Source organism: Urocitellus parryii, chromosome X (genome assembly GCF_045843805.1).
Source record: "Urocitellus parryii isolate mUroPar1 chromosome X, mUroPar1.hap1, whole genome shotgun sequence".
In the NCBI taxonomy this organism is placed as follows: Eukaryota; Metazoa; Chordata; class Mammalia; order Rodentia; family Sciuridae; genus Urocitellus; species Urocitellus parryii.
Window position 1 is genome coordinate 25,521,632 of NC_135547.1, and position 15,124 is coordinate 25,536,755.

Consider the following 15,124-nt stretch of genomic DNA (forward strand, 5'->3'; position numbering starts at 1 on the left):
TACCAGTACCATTCCATATTAAATTGAATAGTTGGGTTAAAAATTGAAAGATAAAATTAAGGATTAGTACAGTGCTATACTTGATAGATACTTGTTGAATGATTGATAGAGAATACAATTGATCAAATTCATGTCTCTACCTTCTTAATCAATCCCAGAAATAAAGTTAATACCTATAATAAAGAAGTTATATTTTAAAAGAATATGCATTCCTTCATTACACAAGCATCCCCTAAGGGAATATAATCCTTACTGTAAAGTTCTCTTCTTATTCATTAATAAGGTGCATTTCAATCTATATGTGCCTTCATTTTTCTTGTTATTTGGATTCTGATAAAATGATTCATCTGGTCTTCTTTGAACATAATGTCTTGTAGGCACTAAAATGCATCTTAATTGTTTGATTAATTAAGGTTCCTATCAATAAATTAAATTACTCAGGTGAAGATAAAAAAGAATCCAAGTCAACAATCAACATTTCCACTAACATGAGGAATGAGATGGAAACAAGGTTTGAAACACTAACCAAAGCAAAAAAAAAAAAAAAAAAAACTCAATGTGTAATGTTTTAGGTCCTCATTTTAAATAATCTTACAGATAAACAGCATTTATAGTTGAACCCACTACTGGTGACAGTAAGAACTGTTAAAATCACTTAGGATCAAAGTGTGCATGTTCAAACTCTGTTTCTTTTACTGATTTCCCCTTTATAACAGGTTACCAGAATTTAAAATAGGCTTAATTAGTTTGCCTTGAAGTGTTGTTTCCCAAAAGTAACTATTTTCTTTTTAAACATTTATTTCTCAATTGCAGTTGGACACAATACCGTTATTTTACTTATTTATTTTTATGTGGTGCTGAGGATCGAACCTAGGGCCTCACATATGCTAGGCAAGCGCTCTACCACTGAGCCACAACCCCAGCCCCCAAAAGTAACTATCTTTAAGTATGTTATTTATATACGTGCCAATACACTCTTAAGACAATTTTTTTAAAATTATTTGGAGAATAGAAGTAAAATATATCACCATTAGACCTTGACATAGTTGAAACAAATAAAGCAAAACAAAATTATACTCCAATATCCTTGAAATCATTGTTGTTTTGTAGTAAATGTTGATTGTTTCTTTAGCTTTGTATTTTGAACAGATGTGTATTTGCATAATGTGAAGATTTAGTTAGACTTGTGAAAGGAAAATCACATCTCTATTTTACAGTGGGACTAATATATGTATAAAGGATTAGATAAAGCAATCCAAAAACAAGCATATGATTTACACTTTAGTTCTAACCCACTCTTTGTACTTGAAGAGCTACAAGACGTATCATGAATGTATAACACTATGCCTAATTTTCAATAGAGTGCATAAAGGTATGCTTCATCTGTAGAAAATTATTCTCTTTGCATCCTTGGGAAAATCAACTTATACTGTTGCAGTTCTAAATTTTTTTAAAGATTTGTGTGCTTGGTTACTTCTTTGTGAATGCTAACTCTGAATCTTAGATAATATCCAAACCAACAGCAGATAACTAAAAATTTAATATAATATAATACAAAATTTTAAACAGTTGGGCTGCTATTGTGCTCTGAATTGCAATATCTCATTACTTCAAGTCATTTAGTGCCACAAAGACTTCCATGCACCAATGTATCATCTTTCTTCTATTTCTTGCCCTAGAATGGAAGGGTTGATTGTGTACACAGCATGGTCATATTACACATTTTTTATGACAAGCACGAAAGGCAGTTTTCCTTGCATTAAGACTATATTTCTTATAATAGTGCTATTTATTGGTTGGATCGGTAAAGAAAAATAGATACTTACTAACCTATTAGCAGCAGATAAGATGATATGAGACTCATATTAAAATCTTCTTCAAATAAGGCTCAGCAAACCTGTTGTAATCCAGAGCTGAAGATAGTATATTGCTTTGATTTTAAATCTATCACATTTGGATTTAACATAAAAATAAAGGTCTATACTGAGGTCGCAAATATCTGAACGAAACTTGGATGTTTTATCCTTTCCTTGTTTGGTGAAATAAAGGGTTTTAGTGCTGAGTTGTCTTTGACCTTCAGTACTGAAGATTTTGGATCCTCTCAACTGATGACATGGTAGAAACAGAGAGCTTAAAGAAAAATATTCATCCATATCACAACTGCAAAGAAAAATAAACACATTCAACCATGGTAACTTTTTGAACTGATCTAAATGCATTATTATACCAATCTTCTTTATTTGCAAGTACAATAGTCCAAAGGTTGAAAACAATGACTAATGTTAGGTTATCCTTTGATTTATCTTAAGAACCCTTGTGGAACACTTGGGCTGCTGAGGTGAGATTTTGCAAAAAAAGAAGGAAATAAGATCATAAAGAAAAAGTAAGATTACTTTATATTTTTAAATAATTTATAGAAATCAAGATTCTTTTAATGAGAATTTTATTTTATTCTTTTTTATTTATTTTGCTTTGCAATTATGTACTGTTAAATTAAACAAGCTTTGGTATTTCTATTCTAAAAATTGCAAGTAAAAATTCCAAACAGTCTTAAATTAATATTTCATCGAGTATTATCTTGATTAAACCAAACCCTTTAAACCAAACATTTCAAAAATGTGGATCAAGAGGGAGAGGAAAGAAAAATCTCAAAGGAAGAAACAAGGACACCCTGGTTACCTTCACTATCCTGGGGGCGGAGAAACCAGACAACAACAAACAACCCCACCTATTAGATGAGAAGGGAAACAGGAAAGATACTGATCTCCAACCAAAACAATCCTTGTTTCTTCCTTTGAGATTTTTCTTTCCTCTCCCTCTTTTTTCCCCTGCCCTCACATACCCAACATATGTGAAACCAAGTACTTTACATGAATTAGGATTTTGACAACTGGGACATCTGAATAGCATATTACAGTTGTGTTGTATATTCTCTTTTTTTTCTTTATTCCACCAATTTCTACTATTATAACATTTTAAAAAATTTTTCCTCAATATATATATGTGTGTTTTTTATATACTCTGTCTTCCCACTTACTTGTCTACCCAAAATTACTTCCTCTCCCTTCTTCTGCCACTAATCTTCCTCTTTAGATTTCTCTTAAGATATAATAACTCCTAAGATATAATAACTCTATATCCTCACCTCCTACCTCCTCAGCATATCATTCTACTCCTCACTCCTGGTCCTGTGTCGACCATCAGATACTGTAAACCCCTTTTACAAACTTACTGAGTATATTGTAGATAATAATTGAATTAACCATTTCTGTACATTGTGACCAAACTGTAAATGTCTTAATAACAAACATTTGTTTTTTAGGGTGTATATTATTTATATTGGGATCTGTTAACATTGTCCTTCCCCTCAAAGGAGAGATATTGGAACCCTACAGGGGCACTATAATCCTATAGTGTCAAAATGATATTGCCTCAGATCCACAGTGCTAGAAGGGAATACACACTAGCCATATGAAAAGACAAGGGAAGAAAGTTCCTTAAACAAATCAAGATACCACATTATTAGAACCCATGGCCAGCACAGCAGAAGAAATGACAGAGAAGAAGTTAAGTTCAGGATTTACATAATTAAAATGTTCTGTGAATTATAGGATGATAGAAGACAGCAAACACAGGAAACAAAAATCATTTTGATAAAGAGCTACATAAGCAAATATAGGAAGCAAAAGATTACTTCAATAGGGAGATAAAGATTCTAAAAAAAAACAAAGAGAAATTTTCAAATAAAAGAAATATTTCATCTTTCAATGAGTGAATACACTTTCTTCTCATCAGCACATGGCTCCTTCTCTAAACTAGATCACAAACTATGTCAAAAAGCAACTTTTAGCAAATACAAAAAAGTAGAGATACTACCCTGCATTCTGTAACATCATAATGGAATGAAGTTAGAAATCAATGACACAATTAAAAACAAAAGCTATTCCAACACCTGGAGACTAAATAATATGCTATTGAATGAACAATGGGTTGCAAAACACATCAAGAAGAAGACTACAAAATTCTTAGAGGTGAATGAGAACACAGATACAATGTATTGAAATATCTGGGATAAAATGAAGGCAGTACTAAGAGGAAAGTTCATTTCATGGAGTACATTCCTTAAAAGAAGAAAAACTCAACAAATAAATGACCTAACATTACATCTCAAAGCCCTGGAAAAAAAGAACAAATCAACACCAAAAGCAGTAGAAGACAACACATAATTAAAATCAGAGTTGAAATCAATGAAATTGAAACAAAAGAAACAATTGAAAAACTTGAGAAAACAACAACTTGGTTCTTTGAAAAAAATAAAATTGACAGACACTTAGCCATGCTAATAAAGAGAAGGAAAGAGAAAACTCAAATTACTAGCATATGTGATAAAAAAGGAAATATCACAACAGACACTACAGAAATACAGAAGATAATTAGAAATTATTTTGAAATCTTGTACTCCCATAAAATAGAATATATTGAATGCATTGACAAATTTCTAGATTTATATGATTTGCCAAATTGAATCCGGATGATATACATAATTTAAACAGATCAATTTCAAACAATGAAATAGAAGACGCAATCAGAAGTCTACCAACTAAGAAACACAAAGGACTGGATGGATACATAGCCAAGTTCTACAAGACTTTTGAAGAAAAATTAATACCAAATACTCTTCAATTTATTTCAGGAATAGAAAAAGAAGGAACACTTCCAAACTCATTCAATAAGGCTAATACCACCCTGATTCCAAAACCAGACAAAGACACTTCAAAGAAAGAAAACTTCAGACTGATATCTCTAATGAACATAGGTGCAAAAATTCTTAATAAAATCCTAGCAAATCAAATACAAAAACATATCAGAAAGATTGTGCACATTGATCAAATGGGATTCATCCCAGGGATGCAAGTTTGGTTCAACATACGGAAATCAATAAATGTAATTCATCACATCAATAGACTTAAAGATAAGAACCATATGATCATCTGCATAGATGCAGAAAAATCATATGACAAAACACAGCACCTCTTCAAGTTCAAAACACTAGAAAATCTAGGAATAACAGGAAAATTTCTCAACATCATAAAAGTTATCTATACTAAGCCCCAGGCCAACATCATTCTACATAGAGACAAATTGAAAGCATTCTCTCTAAAAAACTGGAACAAGACAGGGAGGCCCTCTTTCACCACTTGTATTTAACATAGTTCTTGAGACACAGCAAAGTAGGAAGATACAAAATCAACACCCATAAGTTAAAGGCATTTCTGTATATCAGTGACAAATCCTCTGAAAGGGAAATGAGGAAAACTACTCCACTTACAATAACCTCAAAAAAAAAAAAAAAAACAAACAAACCCATGGGAATCAACCTAACAAATGAGGTGAAAGACCTGTACAATGAAAACTACAGAATGCTAAAGAAAGAAATTTTAGAAGACCTTAGAAGATGGAAAGATCTCCCTCGTCTTGCATAGGCAGAATTAATATTGTAAAAATGACCATAGTATCAAAATCACTATACAGATTTAATGCAATTCTAATCAAATCCCAGTGACTTTCCTCATAGAAATAGAAAATCAGTCATGAAATTCATCTGGAAAAATAAGAGACCCAGAAGAGTGAAAGCAATCCTTAGTGAGAAGAGTGAAGCTGATGGCATAACTATAGCAGAACTTAAACTATACTGTAGAGTAATAGTAACAAAAACACCATGGTGTAGGCACCAAAATAAACTGGTAGGCCAATGATACAGAACAGAGGACAGAGAGACTAACCCACATAATTACAGTTTTCTTATATTAGACAAAGGTGCCAAAACATGCATTGGAGAAGAGATAGCCTCTTCAACAAATGGTACTGGGAAAACTGGAAATCCATATGCAACAAAATGAAATTAAACCCCTATCTCTCACCATGCACAAAACTCAACTCAAAGTTGATCAAGGACCTATGAATTAAACCAGAGATACTGCATCTAATATAAGAAAAAGTAGGCCCAAACCTCCATCATATTGGATTAGGCCCTGACTTCCTCAATAAGATTCTGATAGCACAATATTAATAAATGGGATGGATTCAAACTAAAAAGCTTTTTCCCAGCAAAATAAACAATCAGTAAAGTGAATAAAGAGTGTCAAGTTTGGGAGCAAATTTTTACCACTTGCACATCTGACAGAACACTAATCTATAGGATATATAAAGAACTCAAAAAGCTAAGCACCAAAAAACAAATAACCCAATCAGTAAATTGGCCAAGGACCTGAACAGGCACTTCTTAGAATAAGGTATACAATCAATTAGAAATATATGAAAAAATGTTCAAGATCTCTAGCAATTAGATAAATGAAAATCAAAACAACTAAGATTTCATATCACTCCGCTCAGAATGGCAGTGATTAAGAATACAAACAACAATAAGTGTTGGTGAGGATGTGGGGGAAAAGGCACACTCATACATCACTGGTGAGTCTGAAAATTAATGCAACCCATATGGAAAGCAGTATGAAGATTCCTTGGAAAACTGGGAATGAAACCACCATTTGACCCAGCTATCCCACTCCTTGGTCTATACCGAAAGGACTTAAAAACACATACTACAGGGACACAGTCTCATCAATGTTTATTGCAGCACAATTCACAATAGCTAAACTGTGGAACCAACCTAGGTGTCCTTCAGTAGATGAATGGATAAAGAAAATGTAGTATATACACACAATGGAATATTTCTCATCATTAAAAAAGAATAAAATCATGGCATTTGTAGGTAAATGAATGGAGTTGGAGAATATAATGCTAAGTGAAGTTAGCCAATCCTAGAAAACCAAATGCCAAATGTTTTCTCTTATATAAGAGGTTGATTCATAGTGGAGTTGGGAGGGTGAGCATGGGAGGATTAGACAAAGTGTAGATAAGGAAAAGGGGAGGAAGGGGAAGGGAGAGGGAATGGGGTAGCAAAGATGGTGGAATGATATGGACATTATTACACTAAGTACAGGTATGAAGACATGAATGGTGTGACTATACTTTGCATAATACTTTCTATACAACCAAAGATATGAAAAATTGTGCTCTATATGTATAATATGAACAGTAATGCATTCTGCTGTCATATGTAACAAATTAGAATAAATAAATAAATAATAAAATGGACATTAGAAACTGTTGGTGTGCAGGGTTTCTCTTCATGTTTTCATGTTTTAGAAATATTTTCCCTTCTGAATATTTATTGTGAGCACAAAAACCTCACAATGATAAACATATTTTTCTTAAATTTCTTCTGTTTAGCAGGAAAATTTTTAGATTTTATATCCAAACCAATAACAGAATTTTTAAATTATATTTCATAAGAAAGTCTATATTTATGCTATAGTCTCTTATGGTCAGTACTACCTACTCTCTAAAAGTAAATAATATCTTTACTATGCTTACTCAAGAACATACTTAGGCTATTGTACCTCTTCTACGAATACAAGCCGAATAACCTTACCCATCTACCTTCTTGCAAATGCATTTCATTTTCTCCTTTCCATATTTTGTCTTTTCCATGATAAAAAGATATGAAGAATGAACCTGTTTGAACATCATTTTTGTTTATAGTCTACTATGTCTTTCACTGACTGACTGATCTTCATTTATTCTGTTCTTTGGCTTATGTACAAGTATACTTCTTGAAATAACATTATTTCTACAATACTGCACTTTGTAAACCATTTTATTTCCTTCAAGCTCTGGTAGCTTTGGAGTGATGGAACTTTTCAAGATGGATGTAAAGCTAATCCACAACCTCATATGTGTTTAATATATCTGTAAATATCATAATGCTAGGTCAACAAAATATATGCAAAGAGTAAAAATAATTCATTGCCCTTTAAGATGAAATAAAATTTTCTGCTTCTTTCTTAGTTATTACACTGAAATTAATAAGTGTCACAAGCCACTATATAAAAAATGATATAAACAAAAATGACTAATTTTCATCTAGCCCTTTTTTTCTGTACCAGGAAAAAGTAAAGCTTTTCATATAAATGTCTCATTTAATCTTCAAACTTACTTAAAAGGTAGGTGCTATTATTCTAATTACTTTGTGGATAAGAAAACTAATATAATGATACCTGTGAGAGTTTTCAAATACACTGACTGTATTTGAATACCACCTGTATGACTTGGGTATACTTAATCTAACTTTTCTAAACCTTGGGTTCTTCATTGCTTCAAAAATAACAGACAAGTTGGGCATGGTGTCACATACCTGTAATCGCAGCACCTCAGGAGGCAGAGGCAGGCAAATTTCAAAGCCAGTCTCAGCAATCTAGTGAAGCCCTAAGCAACTTAGCAAGTCTATGTCTCAAAAAAAAAAAAAAAAAAAAACAGGCAATCAAGTTTGGTTTCAGCAACAGTGACATGAGGTTGAGTTTTGGAAAAGACTGTAAGTTCATGATTCAGTCTTAAACATGCAATTGAACTGTTCATGCCTTTCTAACATTTGAATATATTATTTGATATTTATTTTTGATATTTTACATGTGCACCAACGTAATAACAGCTCTATGTGGCTATTTAAATTAAAATTAGAGTAAATATAAAAATTGGCTCCTCACTCATACCAGCTATGTCTAATATTTACGAGACTATGTTGGTCAGCACAGTTTAACCCCATCATCTCCAAGGTATTATCTAATTATTTTTGCATGTGCTCAGAAGGGTACATCTTATATTACTGTATGTCCCTTAAGATTACTGCACTATACTTCCCTTTCTGCTTTACGTCCCCCTAGTCAAGGTTTCCAGCACTTAAATACTTCTGGAAAGGACTCTGTTGCCAATACAATGCATTTTAAAATGTAAAGTGATAATAGACGATTTGAAACCTTATATTTAAAAACTACCAACTTCCTTAACAACATCGGAAAACATCATAAGAATTTGCAATATGATTCTCCTACATGTTTTCATATTCTTAACTGCAAACATATGAATTTTAAGATTATCCAAGACTGCCTATTAGATATGAGATAGGACACTGTATGAACAGAGGTCAGCCAACATTTACTTGCAGTTTCCAAGATATTCATGTTATATAATTTTTCTTTTATAAGAAAAAGGATTTTTCCCATTCAAAAGAATTATGTGATGATCACAAAATTTTATGATACCACAAATTGTGGGGCATGGTGGTCTGCCTGTAATCCCAGAAGTTTGGGAGGCTGAGGAAGGAGGATGGCAATTTCAAAGCCAAACTCAGCAATTCAGTGAGGCCCTAAGCAACTTAGTGAGACTGTGTCTCTAGGTGTCCCTCAATAGATGAATGGATAAAGAAAATGTGGTATATATACTCAATGGAATATTACTCAGCTGTAAAGAAGAGTGAAATTAAGACATTTTGCAGTAAATGGATGGAGTTGGAGAATATCATGCTAAGTGAAATAAGCCAATCCCACAAAACAAAAGGCCGAATGTTTTATCTAATATGGGGATGCTTGAATGTGTTCCTAAGTCCCTTTGTGGTCAATGGTCACTAGGCTACCTTGTCACGGGGGGGGGGGGTGTAGAGATGAGGAATCAACACACAGACTCTGGGAGCTGGTGAGAGAACTGGCTGGAGACCCACCTCAGGTCAGTAGCTCAGTTTCTCTTTGGAATGCACACAACTGTTATAGGGTTTGAATGGGGCGTGCCCATCAAGCATACACAAGCAAGATAGTATCCATAAACCAATCATCTTCTGCCTAATGTAACCACATTGTGAGGAAACTCTAAATATTGCTGTCGTGCGGGAAAGCAATCTGGAATTGTCTTTGGCCCTTACTGAGTCAGGGGTTTCATGTCCTGAAGCCCCTAACTCTCAGTTTCCTGGCTGGTAGTTTGTCAAGGCTAACCCCAAGTGTTGAGTATGTGGTTTCACCCCATCCTGCAGGCCCTCCTGTCAGGCCCGAACAAACGTGGGCATTTCAAGCACTTCAGAGCTGCTCCTACTGCTAGCTGCGACTGAATGTTATTCCAACAGATGCAAATTCACAATAAGGCTGGGGGCACTAGGGTAGAATAGAATTACCTTAGATTAGGTAAAGAGAAGTGATGGGAGGGAAGGGGAGGGGATGTGTGGTTAGGAATGATAGTAGAATGAAACAGACATTATTATTGTATGTATATATGTGACTGCCTGACCAATATTATTCTGCAACATGTTCTCTCAGAAAAATGAGAAATTATATACCATCTATGTGTGATGTGTGATATATAAAAGTGCATAAATGCATTCTACTGTCATGTATAACTAATTAAAACAATTAAAAAATTTTAAAAGGGTCTAGGATGTGGCTCCATGGTTAAACATTACAGAATTCAATCCCTGTTATAAATAAATGAAGAAAGGAAGGAAGGAAGGAAGGAAGGAAGGAAGGAAGGAAGGAAGGAAGGGAGGGAGGGAGAGAGGGTGGGATGGAGGGAGGGATACCACATAAAATGATGTTCCATTCTCAAATTAACAAGGATAATAAAATAAGAGTTGATAAGAAGTGTTGGCAAGAAGGTAAAGAAATCAGAACTATCATATACTGCTGGTGGGAACAAAGAATAGTGAAGGCACTTTGGAAACCAGTCTGGAAGTTCCTCGAAAAGTTAAAAATAGAATGGCCAAATGATCTAGCATTATCACTCCTAAGTATATAGTCAAGAGAACTGAAAACACACATCAACAAAAAAGTTTGTGAATGTCCATAGAAGCAATAATCATAATAGACACAAAGTAAAAACAATTAAAATGTCAACTGATAAATGGATAAATAATAAGCAGTATATGTATACAATGGAATATTATTGAATCAAAAAAATGGATTAAAGGATTGATAGATGCTAGAGTAGGATCTTGAAATTATGCTAAGAAGAAGCCAGTTGCAAAAGACCATATATTTTATGATTATATTTATATAAAGTGCCCAGAATAAGAAAATCTTCTATAGACACACAAAAAAGTTAGTAATTTCCTAAGGTTGTGGGAGTTAGAAATAAATAGGAAACAAATGTTATTGAGTATAAAGTTTCTTCTGAGATTCATACAAATGTCCTAAAATTAAATAGCTATGCTAGATGCACAGCTATGCAAACATATTTTTAAATGTTGAATTTTACACTCCAAATGAATGAATTATATGGTATACTAGTGAAGTTTTTTAAAGTTTATGAAATAAACGTATACCTTATAATCTCCAAAAAATATACAAGTGAACAATTATCCTCAAACTAATATATACATTTGGTAAATTGCAAATCAAAATTCCAGTAGGGCATTTTTTTTAGAAAGTGACAAACTAAAGTTGGAAAATTATGGTTGAAATTTTTAAATGAATATTCAAAAATTAAAAATAAACTTAAATAAATATTATTAAGTGATATTAGATTTTATAATGATGTAGAATAAAAAGCCCAGAAACACAAGTATAAGATGTGAATTTATTATATGATAATATTGCATTTCACATCATTAGGTTAACAACAGATTATCCAATAAATAGTATTATCTAGCCATTTGTAAAATATCAAGTTAGGTCACATTTTATATCAAAATAAATTTGAATTGGATTGAAGATTATGATGTAAACTTTTGAAATAAATATATTTAATACTTTTAAAAGTACAAAAATAAGATTAAAATAACACATCAACTTTTTATCTTATTACTTTGTCAAAAATAGAAATAAATTTTAATAAACTATTATCAATGATGAGGAAACGATAACTTTCATACATTGTTGTTGGGTTTGTAAATCTGTATGTTCTGTGAAACTCAAGTTGGTATTTAAAAAAAGAAAAACAGCACTTAAAAATGTTTGTTATCTTTGAGACAGCTATTTCTCCTCCCCAAATCTATCCTGAACATGGGTTTAATAGTGAAAACTGGAAGCAATAATTACCTACCAACTTATCCAAGTTATATAAAATTTGGGACAACTATATAATTGATCATTATTCAAATATTAAAAGAAAGCATCGAGTCTTTTAAAACTGCTTGTGATAGGGAAGAGGAAGAAGGAAGCATTGAAGTGGGAGATACGGTAGGACACATGAGGGTTGTAGGGAGAGTAGATAGGATCAAAGTACACTATATACATATATAAAAATGTCATAGTTGAACCCATCTTTGTATAATTAATGAGTTATTAATGATAAAAAAGAAAATGGATGACTATGATAGATTGCTGAGCAACAAAGACAGGCTTAACCTCTTATGAGAGAGAAATATAACACTCTTCAATGTCAATAGTCTATTGTATTTATATGGTGGAATTGAACATTTAAAATTACACATTTTTCTTAATTTGTATTTTCATCAAGGACCAAATATTGATATGATAATTTTGCTTTCTACATATATTCCTTCCTTGGAATTTATGGAATTTTACATTTATATTTTAAATATATATTGATAAAATTTGGTATATATGTAATATAGAATTCTAAATAAATTTCTAACATGTTTATCCAACTTTTCAACATTTTTTGAGACATTCATACATTTCTGTGTAAAGAGTGATAAGTTGATCTTATTGCTGTGGAATTTTGAAACAGCTACTGTCAATTATCACTGAATATACCCTAAGTTTTGAAAATCAATGGAGAAGGCAAAAATGATTCCTCAAGTTAAGGATAAGTTACAGTAGCTTTTTTGATCTTGTCCTTGGGAAAATGGTGTAGTTATCAACAAAATACTGCAATTAAGTGTGTTAGGCCATTTGGAGTGCTATAACAAAATACCTTAGACTGAGTAATTTATAGACAACAGACATTTATTACTCATACTTCTAGATACTGGAAAGTTCAAAGTCAAGGTGCCAGGAAATTTAGGGTCCCCGTGAATGCCCATTCTTCACAGATTGTGCCTTAGTCTATATACCATTACACAGAGGAAAGGGTGAATAAACTCCCTCAGACTTTTTCTATAAAGGCACAAATACCATATATGAGGATTCTTCCCTCATGACCTAGTCTCCTCCTGAAGTTTCAATATTTGAATTTTGGGGTGAAACAAACATTGAGACCATATCACTAGGTAATGGTGTCTCATTAGGGCTATCTAAAAGAAAGTGAAGTCTGAACTAATAGTCCAATTGGATGTCAACATAGGAACAAACTTGTTGCTCTTCTGTGTGCCTAACAAAACAGAATAAAGTTACTTGGGCAAGTAAATAGGCCTGAGATTCCACAGGATAAAGGCAACACTGAAGAAAATAGGTAGGCTTGAGGGAGCTTATTGGTGCTCCAACAAAAAAAAAGCTATCTATATAGATAGGCACAGAGTTCTCACGAAGAAGAAACTCTGGGCTGTAAAACAGATGGTAGAGCTAAAGGAAGTAAGATAATAATTCACATGGGAGCTATACATTTTTTAATTAGGAAAGTATATAGAGGAAAAGTTCCTTAAAAATATCACAAAAAAATCTCACCAATGGACCTCTGAAGACATTCAACATTTGGACATTTGACACATAGAAGGCATAGTTCAATTAGGATTAACCAGAGTAGCAGCAACAGATAGCAGAAGACTATAACTATGGGGATTTTAGTAAAAAAATTTGCCCTTCTTCATGACAGAAGTTAAAGCTTTAAAATAGATTGGAAATTTTCAATTCTTTACTGGACTGAACATTCAATATCTAAACTTAACATCTTAATATTTAATTTGAAAGTATTATATATTTGATTTATGGATTCAGTTCCATGGTCCATAAAAATCTCACTCACGTACCTCCTTAAAGTAAATGTTAAGTCTACTAAACTTTTAAAATTTCATAATTCCAGTTTTTATATCCCTAAATATTTTATCTATACAACTCAAATACTGAGAAAGTATGCTGAGACTTAGTATTGTTATACTTTATTTTATTGTTTTTATTCTATATATATTGATGTAGGTATGTTTATGTATTTTTGTCTCTACATATAAGCTCATGAAAACTATAACTTATAGACTATACAACTCATCAATTTAAAAAAAATTGCAATCATTTATTTAGAACTTTTAATATTAATTTATCTTTGTAATTGTCTATAAAATTATATCTTCTTATAATCACTACTCTTATTTCTCTTGTTTGCATTTTTATTTTAGTTATTAGTTTGTTATTCTAATTGAAAAATAAAAATTACATGTATTATGGTGTACAGCACAATGTTTAGACTTTGCAGAAGTTTATGTCAAGGTCATTGTCATATGAATCACCATACATAATTATTGTTTCTGTGATAAGATTTAAAATCCACTCTCTTCAATTTTCAATTAAACAATATGTTATTGCTAGTAATATATCATGGTACTATGCAGTAGATTTCCAGAACTTATTTCTCAGGTCTACCTGAAACTTTGTGATCTTCATCCAGTATATTCCCTTTCCCCATGCCCTCTCTATCCCTAGCCTCTGGGTACCACTACTCTATTCTGTTTCTATAAGTAATTTTCTTAGGTTCCACATATTAGTAAGATATAACTGTATTTTCCTTTCTATGCTTGTTTTATTGCACTTAAAATTCTCCAGTTTTATCCACATAGTCACAAATGATGGGATTTCTTCTTTTTGAAGATATATATATATATATATATATATATATATATATATATATATATATATATCAGGTCTTTACCCAGTCATCTGTTGATTGACTTAGATTTATTTTATATCTTCACTATTCTGAATAATACTACAATAAACATGGGAGTTCAGCTACCCTTCAATAAATTGATTTAATTTTCTTAACATGTATATCCCCCAAAATTGTGATTGCTGGACCATATCATCCCTTTTTTTTCTAGGTACTGGGGACTGAACTCAATGGTGACCTACCATTGAGCTACATTTCCATCCCTTTTCATTTTTATTTTGATACAGAGTATCACTAATTTTTTTAGGGACTGGCTAAGTTGCCAAGGCTGGCTCTGAACTTGAGATCTTCTTGCCTCAATTCCCAGTTCCTGGAATTACAGGCATGTGCCACCATGCCTATTATTTCTCTTTTTAATGTTCTCAGGAACCTCCAAACAATTTTCCAAAATGCTTATGTGAATTTACATTCCCACCAACAGTACACAAAGTTTCTAACTTTTTAGTATCCTTACCATCACTTG